At 40.2% G+C, this 15988-nt stretch overlaps 1 protein-coding gene across 5 annotated transcripts in view; it reads left to right on the top strand.

The window, feature by feature from the left end:
* Positions 1-15988, top strand: part of TP63 (tumor protein p63) — a 225888-nt gene that overhangs the window by 48482 nt on the left and 161418 nt on the right. The gene's annotated exons all lie outside the window — the stretch shown is intronic.

Raw genomic sequence — 15988 nt, 5'->3', positions numbered from 1 at the left:
ACTGTGCCATCCTACACAAATGGTGGTTTTAGCAATATCTTAATGCGGTTGTAAGCCACAAATGTAGTAAAAAAAAAAAAAAAACACCTGCAAGGCAATGTCATCATAAGCTAGTATGCATCGCATACTAGCACATTATGAAATACGCGCCTTGGAATTAAGTCCTCCAGCGCTGCACTGTCACCCCTCAGAAGGCTGACATGTTCCCCAGGTCTGTCTTCCGTATTCATGCTCTCCATGCCGCGAAGACGTCACTCGAATGCGTGCAGGGGCCATTAGATCCGGCATGAAGCTCTGAAGGTCCGGCACAGTATGCTGGACCTTCAGAGCACATGCGCCTTTGACGTAACTGGCTGCATCCATAGTGAATATCTCCTAAATGGTGAACGTTTAGGAAATATTCATTTACCTTCAGGAAAGCTTTATTATAGGCTTAACTATAGGTAAAAATTACCGCTTTAATTAGTTGGCAATTGGATACACTTATTGTTTTAGTGTTATTGATATCCGGTACAGTAACTACTTTGTATATCTTGCTCAAAAATCAGATGTAGCACAGTTACAGCACAATTTCCTTTAGAATTTTACGATTACCTTCATTAATTAATTGTCCATTTGTTACATTTATTGCTTTAGTATTATTGGTGTCAAAGTAATACTTTGTGTATTTTAACCACTTCGCATCCAGGCCAATTCTGACACTTCGCTGCTACATGTAAAAATCATCATTTCTTTGCTCGAAAATTACATAGAAGCCCCAAACATTATATATGTTTTTTTAGCAAAGACCCTAGAGAATACAATGGCGGTCATTGCAACTTTTTATCTCACACGATATTTGCACAGCAATTTTTCGAACGCATCTTTTTTGCATATGTAAAAGATGAAGTTACTCTGAGTAAATAGATACCTAACATGTAGCGCTTCAAAATTGCACACGGGGACAACACACTTTAAAAAAAAAAAGTATTGTTAATTTTACTTTAAAAATGTTATTTTGACACTTTAAAAAATCAAAAAAAACATTTTGATCACTTTTATTCCTATTACAAGGAATGTAAACATCCCTTGTAATAGGAATATGACATGACAGGACCTCTTTACAGTGATATATGGGGTCAATAAGACCTCCGTCTTCCTTAATTTTGTAAAGTGTTGGCACTATATAAATCCTGTATAATAATAATATTGTACAGGGTAAAAACAAGAGGTGCCTTTTCTGCGTCTGCTGGCTTTCAAGGCATTATGTGGATTGCAGTCTTTCTCCAGCTCAAGCAATACCAGATTTCACAGACAGGTGGCTCTGAAAATGAAATCCATATATGTAACACTTTGTGCTTGAAAAGCACAATAGTTTCAGGAGATGGGGAATTCCTTACATGGAAGGGTTGAAAGCAAACTTCGGATTGTCCTTTTTTCTTGATTTTTTTTTTTTGTTAATGGTAGTGAAAGCTACAAAGTTAGAGACGGGCCAATGTGAACATTAAATCCCTTTCTCTTTCTCTCTCTCAGAGCTTTGTCCACATATTTTTTACTATCACATTTTCTATTTACCAAGATAACAGAAGTACAACAGAGCAGGAATCCAAGCAGAGAAGAAGAAAAGCTCTCACTGTAAAAGTCAGTTTATGAAGACAAACTGATGCACCAAAAATCTGATACGAGAACAACTGTAGTGCATTTCTCATCACAGGGGCTTCAGGCTGCTTTCACACTTGTGAAAAGACAACAACATTTGACTCTAAAGATGCACCAAAAACACAACTGCATGTGACGCCGCATTTTTTATCCATTTTCCTTTCCTTTATTCTGGGTAATAGGCCTTCCACCAGGAATATGATGAGGCAGGCTTCTTGCCAAGAAGTGTGACACAATATGATGGAGTACCTTCAAACAACAGGTACTTGACTATCCCATCCAAGAAGAAGCAAGATGAGTCCAGAGTCAGTATGGCAAGTACATTTGCCCAAGAAGGGACTTTTACATGTTAGGTTAGGTTTAGGGTGTAAGGAAAGCCTAATATAACTAAAAGACCAACTCCAGGGAACATTATTCCAGGGAATTCTACAGAGAGGCTGCCTCCGCACTGCAAGGGTTTATTGCACATTTAGATCTAGGAGATAGGAAAGCCTTTTTACTACCTGATCCTCAGCTCCAGCACTTGACTGTGCTTTGTAGGAATATGGGCTTTGCATTGGTCTTGAGAATGTCAGAGGACATCTGATCACTGGAGCACAGGAGAGAGGAGATTGAGGGCACCAGTCTAGCAATGTGGGAGCAGAGGATTGGGTAAAGTAAAGTAACTGCTTTACTTGTTCACCTTGTAGAGCCATGGCAACCCCCCACCCCCCACAAGGGAGTATTTATATGTACTGTGCAGTTAAGCTTTACGTTAAGAACGCATTCAAAGTAATGCTCTGTGGAAGTGTGTGATTTTTGCTCTGTTGTGGTGTGTTAGGCAGGCAGTTTAAATGAATGAGTTGCAATAATGCAACACATATTTTGCACTTATGTTAAGTGCACCGCAATAGATCTGATTGGTGTGAATGGGCCCTAAGGGTTAGGTTTAGGGTTAAATTAAGGGCTAAAGATTTTTGGAGGGTGATTTAGCTAAAGGATCAGAGGTTAAATTGGAGAATATTGATAAATTAATGTTAGAACGTGAAATTACGTCTATCTTGGCCAAGGCAGGGCTTTGCTTTCCCATGTCTGATCTGCTTCCCTAATCGCTGGTGGGGAAAGTTGAAAAAGTACAGAATAAAGAAGCAGAGAGATCCTTGCATTGCAGGTCCTCAGCTACAGCTCCCTCTTCAGCAAGTAGAACAGTAAGCAGCACAGTAGTGATGTCACAAAATCTCATGAAACTTGAAGTCACGGGCAGCATTTACTTCAAATCTCACACTATAGCTATAAAGCCTAGTGCATACTACTAGTTTTTTTTTGTTCAACCCAGCCGGGCTGAACAAAAAAAAAACTGACAGCTCAGGAGGAGCTGATGTACTAACTATGCAATGTTAGTAAAGCGATCTGCCCTGCTATGCTATTGTGTTCTGACAAGAGGATGCCCCACCCTGCCAGAACACTCTGGTCAGCACTCTCAGCCATTGGCTGAGAGCGCTGAACGGGAGCTGATTGGTAGATCTGTAGAAGCCAGCTTCTGTCGGACCAGCTGCAGTACACATGGGCCAAAGGTCGTCCAGTTCAACAGAAAATAGATGCCGACTGACATTCTGCCCATGTGTACAAGGCTTAAGACTGGAGACACAGGCGTGCTAAGCACAAGTACATTAATACTTGTATACTAATACAGTATTTTTCAGGAAGAATTCCTTTTCAGGGTACTGCTTAGGCAGAATTACTACTTCTAGATGTTCTTTATCAGGTAAAAAATCTTCACTTTTTGACTTTAGGTCCAGTTTACTTTTTTATTGTTTACATTCAATAAATCAGTTTTTGGATGTTCCAAAGCCCGGGAATACTGTGTCAATATCATCATCACTTTTTTTGACTAGTCATGTGTAAAAAAAACATTGTACCTGTATAAGAAGAATAGCAGAACAGTGTAGGCAAAGTAAATGCTATTATGAATGCGTGCCCTTTAGTATTACTTAAGCTTGGATATTCTACACAGAATTTTCTTTGCTTCTCGCATACTCAGCAAAGTATTGTTTACCGTAAGATGGGTCATCTTTGTAACTCATAAGGCAGATGTAAATGAATATAGAGATGTAGCTCTGGCAAACTAAAAATAATTCAGCATATCTTGAGCCATGTTGCTCAAATGAACACTGTGGTATGCAGCCTTAGTAAGTTACTCCACAGATAACAACCTGATGATGATGATGTAAATGTGTTGAGTATGCTGTATCACTTTGTGTGTGAATTGTGCATCATCACTTCAAATCATAATTATAAACACTGAGATAAAGATCTGAGAACTATCCAGCTTGATAGCCCGCGAATGTGACCCCACTGTCAAGTAGGTCCGTTTCTTAAATGAAGCATAGGACAGAAATCAAAGTGGAGAACCATGCATTATAATAATACTTTGCTGGCTGATAAACTCAGTCAGGATCACATTACTAAACCTTACATTAGCGCTATGATCATGTAAGCAGAACAGTATTGTATTACAAGAGACAGAATCAGTATTGTAATAATGGAGTACTAACACTGCATGTAACTTTAGCTATAGTATGCCAAATTTATATAGCCAGGATATGGCATCTGAGTGGGGGCAAAGTCCTGGCTTTAAAGCCACTGCCTGATCCCATATTGACAAAAAGAGGTATAGCACCCTCCTAGCGTAGCATGCTAGATGAATTTAGTTTTTGGCTCCTTCTCTAATTAAAGAAACAGTGATTGTTTGGCCCTGTCTGTTCAGGGTTTCACAGACTGTGAGTTTAATTGCTTCCCCCTGCTTCTACAAGAAGCTTCCAGAGCTTAGGGTGGGAAATGCCAAATAACCAGCCTTAATACTTATCAGTTTCCAGACAATCCCTAGAGAGGAGTGTTCAGAAAGGGGTTGGAATGTTGATACATAGTCTGAAGTACTGGTGAGCTGGGTTAATTCTCCCCAGGAGGGTTCCAGAGCTGGAGGGGTTGTTGCCCTCAGGCAGCCCATGGACTATAAAGCTGTTCTAGAGACCTTGGCTATGTCAGGGCTGAGGTCCTGGATGGACTTTGCTAGAAACTGATTGCAGAACCTCACCTCAAGGGATCTGGTCTGGAGAGGAACCATCTCACTCACTGGATCACATTCAGAGGAAGCTTAATGGTGGTAAATATCCTGGGGACTTGTGTGTGTAATGACCCTAAACTGATCTCTGTGACAGTGTTCTGGAGATTGCACTGGGTACCAGCAGTTGCGCATCAGCAGGAGATAACCAGATACCAAAGAGACTATCCTCATGGTCTTCAGCTGTGAGGCCTTATCCTGCTGAGACTTGCCTCATGGTCCCCATCTGTGAGGCATTTGATTGTCAAACATCCACAATTACTGGGGTGCCTTGAGGTTTCTTCAGGGGTACCTTGGCAAAATGCCTAAAAATTGCCCAAAATGTATACAAGCCAGCAGGTGGATCAAGCCTGCCTTTTAGTTACACAAAACCACAGAATTTTATTGTGTACCATTTCAACCTTCCAGCCACTGGCATCCTAACAACCAGTGATGTCATCAGTGTTGATAAGAAGGGTGTTGATCACCTGCACAGCATCCTTATTTGCCCCTCCCCACCAACACTGGGGTGACATTATCTGAGTGACAGCTGAGAAAAACTAAGGGAGAGGAGAAACACTTGAATACAAGTCAGTACTAATGTGCAAAAGTGTATTTGCTTTGAAGGGATAAATCACCTCTAATGTTGGGTTCCTACATGTGTCGATGCTGCCGCATTATGTAAAACTATTAGAATCGTTTTTTTTATATTTTAGAAACGGGTGCTTTAAGACTTCAAGCAGTAACAGCAGTAACAGCAATAATTGTGTACCTTTTGCGATAAAGGTTGTACATAAATAAATAAAAGCTGATCATTGTGGGCACCCCTGCCAGTTTTAAATGGTTTGTCTCAACCCTAACTGCTACAAGTGCAGGAGAGCTTGTTCTGTTGAAAAGCAACAGGCTTAAGCCTGGTTCACACTAGTGCAATTTCAGATGCAACTTGAGTCACACAGGATCGCAAGACATTGGAAATCGCATTGTTTTCAATGGAGCCCATTTACATCAATGCAGCACGTTTTTGAAAATTTACATCAATGCAACACGTTTCTCCCAAATAGCAAAGATAACTTGCCACAAATTTATGGCAGTGTTGAACTGAAAATCTTGTTACTTGATGCACCTTTTCACTGGCAAGTTATATTTGAAACACAAAGTCTAGTTGACACTTTTCCAATTTGTAGCAAATTTGCATGACAAGTCTCCAACAAGATTAAAGTTGCAGTGATGAGTCTACAGCAAAAGCTCTGCAAGTCACAGTGACTCCTGAGGTGGGATGACTATTGCACAGCATATCTGAACCAGAACTTGCAGCAGACTTGCAGAATGTTTGCAAAGAAAGTTGATCTGGAGTCCTGCAACGTGGATTTGCTGCAATTGTGCAACAAACTTGTGAAGCCTGGCAAGTCTAGCAATAGCTTAGCAAGGCATTTTCAAACTTGCTTGCTATCTGGAAATTTGGTACACTTGCAGTGGTGATTTTGACCCCATAGACTTAATTGGAAACACACCAAAAATGCATGCAAAATGCATATACATTTTTGGGTGGTGTTTTTGTCAGCATTTTGTGTTGGTTGTCAGGAGCTGGCATCTGCGAACGTCCTAACAACCAGTGACTCACTCTTGCTCTTAGCAGAGGATTCCTGGCTGACAGCAGAATGTAAACAGAAGAGCCCAACAATAAAGAAAAAAAATAGCTTTATGGTCTCCCCGCTATCCATATTAGGCACTTTGGGTCTGGTATGGGTTTTAAGGGACCCCACACCAAAAAACAAAAAAAAATGGCGAGTGCTCCCCCACAAAATCCATACCAGACCACTATCCAAGCATGCATCCTGGCAAGCCAGTAAAGGGTGGTCAAGTCTGCCCCTTCCAGTCTGTCCATACCACATGGCCTGGATCCCCTCCCGGTTTAGTACTTTGTCCCCATGTTGATGAGGACAAGGGCTTTTTCCCCACAATCCTCTGGCCCTATGGTTGTTGAGGTTTGCAGACAGACAGGGCTTATCGGAATCTGAAAGCTCCCTTTAATGATTAGGGGGCCCCCAGATACCACCTCCCCCATGTGAAGTACAAATAAAAACACAACACGCTTCTTGACAAGTCCTTTATTAAGAATAAAATGGAAAAGTCCCCCAGCATACATCTATTGTCAATCAAGTTGTCCAAAGATGCAGGTCCACATCAATCATGATGAACGATGGCTGAAAACCAGCATAAAAAATACCCTGCTGCCCACTGTGTCCTGACCACTCCCGTTTTTTTCTGTGCGACAAATTACCCACTTAAGGATGGCCTCACGAGAATATATGTCAGCAGAATGGCACGGCTGGGCACAAGCAAGTACAGGTACGTTGCCCTTTAAGAGCTCAGCCGTGGGTCGCCGGCAGGTCACCGGCGACCCAGTCTGGCGGCGCGCTTGCGACCCGGTCCTGAACACCGTGGCCACGGGACCCACAGACCCGATCGCCGCCGGTGTCCCGCGATCGGTTCACAGAGCTGAAGAACGGGGAGAGGTAAGTGTAAACAAACCTCACCTCGTGCTTCCTAGTTGCCTGTCACTGATCGTCTGTTCCCTGATGTTTTTTTTTATATTTTTGGGGGATATTTATTATAGCAAAAAGTAAAAAATATTGCATTTTTTTCAAAATTGTTGCTCTATTTTTGTTTATAGCTCAAAAAATAAAAACCACAGAGGTGATGAAATACCACCAAAAAGAACGCTTTATTTGTGTGAAAAAAAGGATGCCAATTTTGTTTGGGAGCCACGTCGCACGACCGCGCAATTGTCAGTTATAGTGATGCAGTGCCGAATTGCAAAAAGGGGCCTGGTCCTTTAGCTGCAAACTGGTCCGGGGCTTAAATGGTTAATCCTTGCTTCTCCGCAGCTGAAGCAAACAAAGAGGCTGGTTCACCTGGTGATGTCAATGAGAAAATATGAACATGTCCGTTTTTGATCAATGATGTCTTTGACCAAATATGGACAAGTCCATATTTTGTCAATGACGTCACTGGGTGACCCCCTTCCTTTGTTTAATTCAGTGACAGGGAGTACTGGGGGAAACTGAATGAAATTGGGCAAACAAACTCCAAAAGGTTCACCAAATCTTGAGAGAAGGGATCTGTTAAAAGTGAAGTCCATAAGTAAAGTGGACATTACATTCAATTAGGTATGCACTGATACCAGTATTGGTATTGGTGTCCATACTGAGCATTTTTACACATACTCATAGTCATGAAAATGCTCCTGATACTGAAACCAATAGTTTGCGGTGCAATTTGCATCAACAGAAAATGTATGGGCCCAAATCACACTGCAAAGAATGTGAGTCTGTAATTGAGTCTGGTTACTCTAGGTCAGGCTGAAGGGATCTACAGGACAGGTCCCTGGTACCTTCCCCCCTGGTTCTAGAAGCTTGGAGAAAGGAGTCAGGTGGAAGATGGAGTGAGGAAGCTGTGTTGTGTGGCATGGGAGGGGACACTACTTAATAGGGGAGAGCTGAGAGAGGAAGACGATTAGGGATTTCTGCTATCCCAATGTCTCGGTTGGAAGACACTCTGGCTTGCAAAGAAGGACCTGTACAGCAGGAGGCCTGAACAGTCATCTTTTCTGAGGCATAGGGATATCTAGGGACAGTGTGAATACTTCCCAGGGTCAAAAAGGGTTAAAGTTGCCGGATGTAATATCTAGCAAGCTTTTCCGGGACTGTGCTAGCAAGCTGTGACCTAATCCCTTGTCCTGGGAGATTTCACAAAGCAGCCAGGTGGGCTTGTATTTTCAAGAAAGGGGACATTGGACTTCTGCAAGTGAGATTCTGCTGAAATTCTATACTAGGAAACAGAGCTCCTGTAAAGGGGGATTTCTTTGCCAAGTTCATAGAGACTGTTGCTGTTCTGGAGCGAATACAGTCAAGTGTAAATTCACATTCTGGATTACATAGAGAAGGAAGTTGTCCTCATCATTGTTCTTCAAGTGAAGTTGGGCATCCCATAATCCCTATACCCTTTCCAAGTTGTTTTCCCCAATAAAACAAAAACAAACCCATGGACTGATTCCTTGCCTCTGAAAGAGAGTTGAAAATGCATGTTGCTTGGTTGTACAGGAACAGGGGGACCCAAAATCCAGCAGCTCCTACGAGGGTATCGCTACATTAGTATGTGGGAAATGGAGGCACCCATCATGGTGATTAGACAAAAGTAAAGTGCAAGAGGTGTGAGGAGGAGGGTTTCCGCAGGGTCTGGCCAGATTGAGTGACGTGATCACGGCAGCCAGGACCCCGAATTGGACACATAGCACGAGGAATGAACATGTATGTTTGTATATTGCTGTATATTAAATATTGGCTTTGTGAGTACTTTTAACTTTTTACATTAAATTGTTTTAGTTAAATCCTACACCATGAGAGTTTCTCTTCTATCTTTTTTTTTACCATAATGGACACGTTTGTGTGACTACAAGGAGAGTGTTTTCTCCGGAGGTCTGATGATTCCTGTGTCGCATGGAGTGTATATAAAGTTTATTTGGCCATCCGGTATAGGTGGTAAAGCTTTCCTGTGTAATGGAAATTTGTAGGTTCTGTATATAATTGTATTCTATTTTATATGTATTGCACAATGCCCTCACTGTGCACACGGCACTAACAATGTTTTCAGTACATGTTTTGCATTCTTTTGAGTTCTGATTAGAATAAGCCTGCCTATGTAACGCCCCTTGTTACCATAAACGTACAATTGTAATATTAATGTGATACCTACGTAATCATGTGTATAAAAGCCTTCAAATGCGTCATAATAAAGGAGAACGGTTATTTGGAAAGATGCTGAGCGTATCTTTTGTGTCTGTTCCCTACTGCAGTAGTTATTAATTTGGAACCACTAATCAATATGAGGATAGGAGTTGCCTATCATCAAAATATCAATTTCAGGTGGCGAAGCCAGCCCAGCAGGGGTTATCAGGTGACCCTGAGTATCCGAAACGAGGAGCTTGAGACGATCCGGGAAATTCTGATAATCAGCCGGCTGAGGTAAGCCTTTTGCTTACATTTGAGTTATCAGACTTCCTTGATCGGTAAGGCATTTTCGGGACAAAGGGTACCTATTTTACTCCCCTTAATCGAACTGTATTGATTAGTGGTTATATGTTATGTTGTCACTGTCTACTGTCCATCAGAGTGTTATAGAGAAAGGGAAGAATAGTGCTGTTCACAGAGTATAATGTAGTACATCTGCTAGATAAAGTAGTCTAGAGGCAAAAGGGTATAGGCACACGTAGAGAAGACTGGCCAGTCATTATGGGCATTAAATTAAGTAAGGGAATGATGGGTAAGAGACCCTCAAAAATGCCCAGCGCAAGAGGAGCGCTATATATGAACCGAAGGTGCGGTTTCGCCTATACTGAGCCCCTAGATTAATGGTTGAAGTGGACAGGGATCCACAATGGGTAACTGGGTTACCACCAAAGTCCACAGGGACAAAGAATCATGTAGAGTATACAGCTAGAGAAACAGCTATTTATGTGAGCAGGATGGATCAAGAGTGACATTAACACTAGAGAGAAAGAGACTTTTGATGTTAAGTTGTGGGCTGAATTTGGGGTCAGGCACTACAACTAGTAAAGTCAAGAAACAGTAATGAGAGTTAAAACAGAATGCTTTATATGTTGTCAGAGAGGGAAGATGGGATGAGCACTATGGCTGCCCGTCTGATCATAGAAGGTACAGTATGTGAAGTATGAAATTAAAATACATTGTATGCAAAGGATATCAGAACAAAATAAAGAAAGCAGAAATTTAAGCAAGGAAGTATTTAAAAAGCGTTAAAATAAAGAGAGAATGAAATGCATGTGTTGTGTACAAATGGGAATAATGTAAGCGATTTTAGAGCGATACTTGTGTATGTTTGTGAATGCTGGAACCTTTAGTTCGCTCGCTTGTGTCATGTACGCAGATGTGACCCCCACCTTTGTGCTCTCCTCAAAGAATGTGGCTGACATGAGAGATTGGTGATAAGCTGGGAGGACACCATGCCAATTTCAGTTTTTTAGACAAAACATTTATAACAAAATGTGCCGGGTTAACGAATCTAATGATAAACAATGTGATCACAATTATTTTTGAATCTGTGTTCCAAACATGGTAAAATGAAGGTTACAAATTAACCGTGTCTTACACAAATTTAATATCCTATGATAGTGGAAACAGTGCATTAAAAAAAAAGAGAGAGAAATTGAGTAAAATTAAGTAATATGTCCCCCTTTAAGGACATTTATCTGTGCATATATATTAGTGTGTGATATTGAAATTATCATATGAGTATTAATTTCTAATATGAGTTTAACAATTTTATTATTAAATATAGATATATTGAAACTGGTTTAGACAACCTTTGGTTGGAAATTAAATCCAGGTTAATGGGGAAATTGGTAAAAAAAGGAATTAGTTTAGATTAAGATAACAAAAAAAGATTAAGATGAGGTTGTTAATTTGAATACAGCTGCAATAATGTTTAACAAAGCCAAGATGGATGGGATACATAAGGACGTTTTTCTACAGAAATTAAATCTTAAAGTCTGATAATAACTTGATGTGTGGTCCATGATGTGAGAGTAATAATAACATTTAAATATAACAGACCCATCACATCAAGTCCACACACCCTGTTAGGATAGCTGCAGCCTGCAGCCAGTTGGTTTATAGTTTTTGATGGCCAAGTGCTTTCTGGTCCGTCATACATATTGTTGGTCCTTTTGTTTTTATGTATTTTTATTTTTGAAATCCAAAGCAGAATGTGTGGATTGTGAAATGATGTGCCCCTTTTCCTTGTAAGTGCAGTGGGTATAAGTAGAAGAATATTTAGGATTTATGGACATCTCTGTATGACTGCAGAGTATTGTTATCATTTATTATAATATTGCCAGGAAAAAGTTGTCTTTTTGAAACATTAAACTGGAGTTCTTACACAAACAGCATGATAGAAAACAAGCCATTGTTATATTTATGCAAGCCGGACCCAGTAATCAAGGGTTCACTCCGATGTATCAGAGCTGTAGTTTTATGGAAAGTTGCTATTAGACAAAGTTACAGATATTATTTTGGTTGAATATTTAATTTTTAATAGTCCGACATTCTGCACAGCAAATATATAGCTAAGTGTTTGTCTAATGAAAGGTTCAAAATATGAATTTGTTTTGTGTGTTTATGTACAAATCTAACAATGAAAAATGTGTACATTTGAATCCAGCCACCTTATTGCCTCTATTGGAGGAGGCTGGAGACAAAGAAAAAACACGTGTTAAATTGATGACGTGGGAATCATCTGCTGTGAGCCCAGTGCAGGACACACTCCCAGAAGACCCGAGTATTTACTTTTTTGTAGTGTTATTCCCAGTTTTATACCGAGGATGAAGTTTATCACCCAGAAGGATTCCCTGTATTCAGAGTCATTGGATCCTTTTTCCCCAGCTCAAGAAGCAGAGCTCCATGTTTTAGAAAAGCCAGTGAGCTATAAAAAGAGTATATATTTATATAGATAGTCAAGATAGAGAGCTTTTGGTTCCATTTGAAGGGCCAGAAGTTTGTTTTTACTTCGGCAGGTAAAGCAATCAAGCATGCCAAGTTAATTTGATCGGCTGTTTTCAGCCTTCCAGGTTCTTGCTGAGGTAGCCATACTAACAGTAAAACTCACATATGGAAGCAGACCAGGCGACTCTAAGGATGCTGCATTTACAGCCCCGGACACTTGCTGGGTCTGTGCAACTCACAGATTCCACCCTAGTTCTGGCCCAGTATAGCTGGGATTAATAATTCAACTTTAAGGACCCCAGAACGAGAAGCACAAGTGGTCCACAGAGGGCAACTTCTTACGAAACAAGACTTTGGAAAGGGTGATCATTTATGTCTGCCAGACACTCTTTTCCCTTCAGCTTGACACATGGACCGTGTCATCAGTCACAAGTAGTTATGGCTGCCTTAGTAAATGAGCGTGGGATAGAGCCAGGGTTCTCCACAGTTGTTTTTATAACATACCACTTCTTGTTTTACCTGTTACCAAAGGTGTTACCAAAAGCTGAACATCCCTTCCAGAGATAACAAAAAGATATATCCAGATGCCCAAGTCAGGATGTTACGAGTATGTATTTTGTTTGTATGGACATGTTTTATGGATGTCCAGTGGCAAATGCTACAGCAAAGGCCATAGTAAAAAAGTGTTATCAGAAGTAGTTTTTAAGTACAGAGTGCAGAATCTACAGAGAGTAACAGAGGAAATCATTTTTATAGGAGAGTCCTTACTAGAAGTTTTGAGGTTTTATTTTTACACCCCCTGCTGTCTACAATGTAGCGGACAAAGTAGAGTAAGAAACTAGAAAACTTTTGCCTGAATGTTTTATTATATTTTATCAAGCCCGTGAGGGGATATTGGACTCTCTCCCTTTGGGATTTGGGTTGGGAGTGTGTTACTCACTTTCTTACATTTTGTCTCAGCAGCTGAAGTCCTCCATTCGGATCTCACAGAGAATGTTGCTGATTTTTTAAGGTTTTTGACAAATTTATTTATGTGTTTTCTCCCCAATTCCAGATCCTAAAAGTTTGGAAGGATCTAAAACTAAAGCCAGTTGACTTGTGGATTGTTAAGAGACATTTATATATAAGGAAATGTTTGGAGACTCAATACAGCATCTATTTTATGTACAGTTTTGCAAAACTTGAAGGAAAAGTCACCCAAATCCACACCAGACACTGTAATATGACTAAATGAAAGAAATCTCTGTGTTTGATTTGTTTCCCTCTTGCGATAACAGTCTAGGGTATTTTTTGATTCAATTACTTTAATTGTAAGGGATACAGATATTTGAAAAGTAGTTTAGCCATGTTGAAGTCATATTTGTCTTTTGTACCTTTTCCATTTTATGTAGAATTGTCTGTGTTTACATATGCTGATAAGTCAGCATACCAGCAATTAAGCTAGAAGGCCATTCTGGCCACAGGAGTGTACAGCCAGTACTCTGTAAATATGTATTTGTTTTTCACAGTGAAAAGTCATTTTGTAATGAAAAAAGCTGCTCAGCTATTATTTTCTCCACAATGGAGTTTTAAGCATGTGGAGGTTCCAGGTTAAAGGTGATAGCAGGTATGGTTAGTGATCAAAATATTGATCAAAAGAGAGGAGACTGTAATGGAAATTTGTAGGTTCTGTATATAATTGTATTCTATTTTATATGTATTGCACAATGCCCTCACTGTGCACACGGCACTAACAATGTTTTCAGTACATGTTTTGCATTCTTTCGAGTTCTGATTAGAATAAGCCTGCCTATGTAACGCCCCTTGTTACCATAAACGTACAATTGTAATATTAATGTGATACCTACGTAATCATGTGTATAAAAGCCTTCAAATGCGTCATAATAAAGGAGAACGGTTATTTGGAAAGATGCTGAGCGTATCTTTTGTGTCTGTTCCCTACTGCAGTAGTTATTAATTTGGAACCACTAATCAATATGAGGATAGGAGTTGCCTATCATCAAAATATCCATTTCACCTGTAAGGTGCATTAATTCACCAGAGCATGTTTTGTGTTGAAGGCTCTTTAGCATTATCACTACATTTGTTTGGAAGGAATCTGTTCTAGAACATTCACTGCTCACCTGTTTGGAAACTTCTATCTGGATTTCATCTGCGTGGAATAATCATATATATATGAACTTACATCTGTAATAATTTCATGTTTTGTGGAGATTTAAATTCCTTTTTGGATGGACACAGTTTTTCTTCACGTCATTTATGTGATTTTATTCATATGAATTTGTTTATGTTCTAATTTTTGAGCTCTGTACTTTTTAATGAATATTTAAATGAGACATAATTGTAGACTTTCAGATGCAAAATGAAATCATGTATCAGATTTTCAGCATCATGGAGATATGTACATTTTTCTAGTCCTAAATCTGGTCAGTTTTATTAAATAGAAGTAAGGTATTCTTTCTGTTAAGTAACTAGGTGTGTAGAACACCTTAAAATGCTGCATACGCATGACCGGACTTTCTGGCAGACTAGGTCCGACGGTCTTCCAGATGGCCTTTCAGCGGAGTTCCAATGGACCTTCCGAATGAAAGGACTTGCCCACACATGTACGGACTAAGTCCATTTGTTTTGAACGTGATGACGTAAGAATGGACTGAAAAAGGAAGTTCAATAGCCAGTAGTCAATAGCTTCCCTTGGGTCATATTTGGTCCATCGGACCAGCATACAGACAAACGGTTTTCCCGATAGGAATTGAGTCGGTCGGAAGGATTTAAAACATGTTCTATTTCTAGGCTTATCATATTTTTTTTATGAAAAACGATCGGATTAGCCCACACACGATCGGATTGTCCAACGGACTGATTCCGTCGGACCTAGTCTGCCAGAAAGTCCAGTCGTGTGTACGCGGCATAAGTGTTGGTTTTGATAAGTATTATTGGTACAGCTCCTACGCGGGTCTGCTGTCACCCTCAAAATCCAGGTAAGCAGGCAGATGTAAGTAACATGAAACTTTATACAGCAGTGGCTCCACATTGAAAATAGAAGAAATGGTTAATGTGAGCAGAGTAACAAGTTCAATCATTGCATGATATTGGCATTAGAACAATATTACAGTTCAATTCACCCTATTCAATTCAATCTAGTTAAGCTAACTATAAAATTTATACTAAAAATCCCAAAATGTGTCCATTGGTTAGCTTACAGATCTGAGTTGAAACCCTGAACCACTGCAAAGTAACAAAGCCCTTTCCATTAAAGCAAAGCAGCAGCGGTAGTGCTGTCCCTTTGGCTACATGCTGAAAAACAACAGATGTTGGTTTTAACGTAGACTTACCTATCTCTTTACTCACAGGCTATGTTGCAGAACATTCCCAACTCTTTGCGATGTCACATGCTCTCCAAGCGAATTGTGGCAGCCATATTGGTGTAGTCTGAAATCCATTGCTGGCAAGCTGTTAGGAATACTTACAGGTCCTTTCCCCAGCCTGTGACTGTACAGTAAAAAGAGAAGCAGCAGACTAAAAAGCTGATCTATCTGTCACTCAGCTCTCTCCTCCTGTTAGATGTTACTTGTAAGCATTAGCACTACAGTAGAACTGACTGGCCCCTTGTTCAGCTTCTCCGTCTTCTAATTGAAGCTCTGGTGTACATGTAGGCAGGTGTAGTCTACTTTCTCCATGCCAGGTGGCGCTCTACCCCGGCTGTTGTTGGAATGGAAGTCAAGAGGAAAAGGGTTTCTCTATGGTTTCC

This window comes from Lithobates pipiens, unplaced genomic scaffold (assembly GCF_037356315.1).
Source record: "Lithobates pipiens isolate NorthernLeopardFrog02 unplaced genomic scaffold, aLitPip1_a1.2 Scaffold_18, whole genome shotgun sequence".
NCBI lineage: Eukaryota > Metazoa > Chordata > Amphibia > Anura > Ranidae > Lithobates > Lithobates pipiens.
Note: the sequence above shows the minus strand (reverse complement) of the source record. Positions and strands in the feature narration are given on the sequence as shown.